Genomic DNA, 2,204 nt, shown 5'->3' with positions numbered 1-2,204 from the left:
TTGTAACAGCAAAAGACGTGAGTCTCCAGGATCCTTCCCAGGGGACTGGTGAAAGCAAACCCAGTCCATCCTGACATCAGTCTCCCATGCAGCTGTGACAGAGAACATGGAGCTTTCGGGGGAGCGACAGGGAAAGACCTCTAAAGCAAAGTGCGTGGAAAAAGCAAGGCAGGACACTTCTTGTCATGTAAAAGGGAAAGAACATGAATGTATTTTTGCTTGTTTGTATTTGCATACAGGAACTGTAAAGGATAGACTAGTACTAATTAAAACTAGTTACCAGGTTCAGGAAGTGGTTATGGGGCTTATGGGATAGATGGGGGAGAAACTTATTTCTGCATCCATTTTAATATAGTTTTACTTTTTAAACTATGTGAATATGTTCTCTATTCAAAAATGTTTTCATAAATAAGTCATCTTTTTGTGATGTGATTTATCATGATGGAATCCGACATACAGTTGGCAGCTTTTCCACAGTATGTAAGATTTGGAATACTTTCTTTGCCAATAGAGAAAAAGAGAGAATTGTGTTTTGATGTCGTGGTCCTTGAGACAGCTATGTTTACTAGAAAATTTAGATAAAAGCAAACATCAACGGTAAAATGATTAAAGCCTGTGTGTAAGATGTGTTCACTCTTGTTTTGCAATCCACGGGAATTACAGGATTTATTTCTTGATAGGGCCTGAAGGGATCATCCATGACCGCACTCAGATGTGTTATGAAATTTTCCTGCCCTAAAAGCTGAGAAGCACCAGTGTGGCTTGCTGGTGAGTCAGGAAGCGGAGCTGTAAGGTTATGAAGCTGCAGGCTTCATGGGGCAGCTGGGGCAGATATCCCAGTAGCTTTGCAGGTTCGGCCTGAAGCAGATTTGGCTGCCGTCTTCAGCATTCTGTGAGCCAGCTGGCACTGCCACGTCCCAGAGCCACAGGCTACTCCTCACTCCAGGGCACTTGGCAATGTTCCACGCTGCTGGCAGGCCAGGCCCAGAGGGAGGGAGTGGATCACTGCTAACGTGCCACCACACCTGGAAACATCAGTCAATGATGGAAGTCCCTCCTTTCATGGACTTCAGTGTGACAGTGGCCTTTGCAGTTTCTGAGCAGAATGGCATCCCAAGCCACACAGAGAGAATTGCATACCTCTCCAGTGGCCCGCACTGCCCCACAATGGAATTCATCTCCTTCCCTTGTCTGCCAAGGTCAGGTCCATAACTTCTCACCTTCTCCATCACTGCCATAGCTATTTCTGTGCCATGAACACATCATGCTTCTTCCTGCCTCAGGGCCTTTGCACTTGCTCTTCCCTCTTCTCCAGATCCTTCTCATGACTCAGGAGTTAAGAGTCTGGGCTCTTGAATCAGACTATCTGCCTGTTTCTGTGCCTAAGAAAACCATAGAGGTGCACAAGCTCATGGGACCTTGATGTGTCTGGAGTAAGCACTGGACTCCCATCCCAAACTAAGGCTCAGTAAGCTCAGCATTTCCTCCTCAACAGACCTACAGAATCGGGGTGGGGGAAGAAGCGTACGGTTTCCTGCCTGATTCTTTTTTTGCCTTAGTAAGCAGCATTTTACTCTTTTTGTCCTAATTAGCTAAAGGTTGGCCACTCCTCAAAGACCTAACTTCTGCCTATTTCGAAATCCCAAACTGAGAGGAAGAAGGAGAGACTCTTCCAGCGACAGTAGCAAGAGCTCCAGGTGAGCTGTCCATCCAATTCCGTGGGATAGCCTGGGCTTGCTGTCCAGCGGGACATTGTACTGGCTGCAGCTGGGTGGGCAGCTCACCTGTGCACTTGGGGGTGTGGCTTCTACGGCACCTGGACCCCTAGCAGGGGGCTGTGGACCTGGGGGAGTCATCAAGGATGGCCGGAGAACTTCTGGCGTGTCTGGAGGGAGGAATGATTCTGTTTTCTTTCTGAAGAAATGGGTGGAATGTAAAAAGCCTCACCGCCGCTGGAACGAAGATGATATAATGAAGGTGAGATCTTCGCAGGTCCCAGAAGCCCCGTGAGGTCAGCGCCTCCAGGATTTACATGCAGGGACATGACTGTTGAGGTTTTTTTCTTTTTTTAAATTGATGCCAGTAGGTGATATACATGCAGATAACGTGGAGGGTTTTTTTAAAGTTTATAGTAAGAAAAAGGAAAAGGAAGAAGGCAGGAGAGGAAGGGAACGAAAGAGTCGCATTGCTTACAGACTGCAGTC

Source organism: Ursus arctos, unplaced genomic scaffold (genome assembly GCF_023065955.2).
Source record: "Ursus arctos isolate Adak ecotype North America unplaced genomic scaffold, UrsArc2.0 scaffold_8, whole genome shotgun sequence".
Lineage (NCBI taxonomy): Eukaryota > Metazoa > Chordata > Mammalia > Carnivora > Ursidae > Ursus > Ursus arctos.
Note: the sequence above shows the minus strand (reverse complement) of the source record.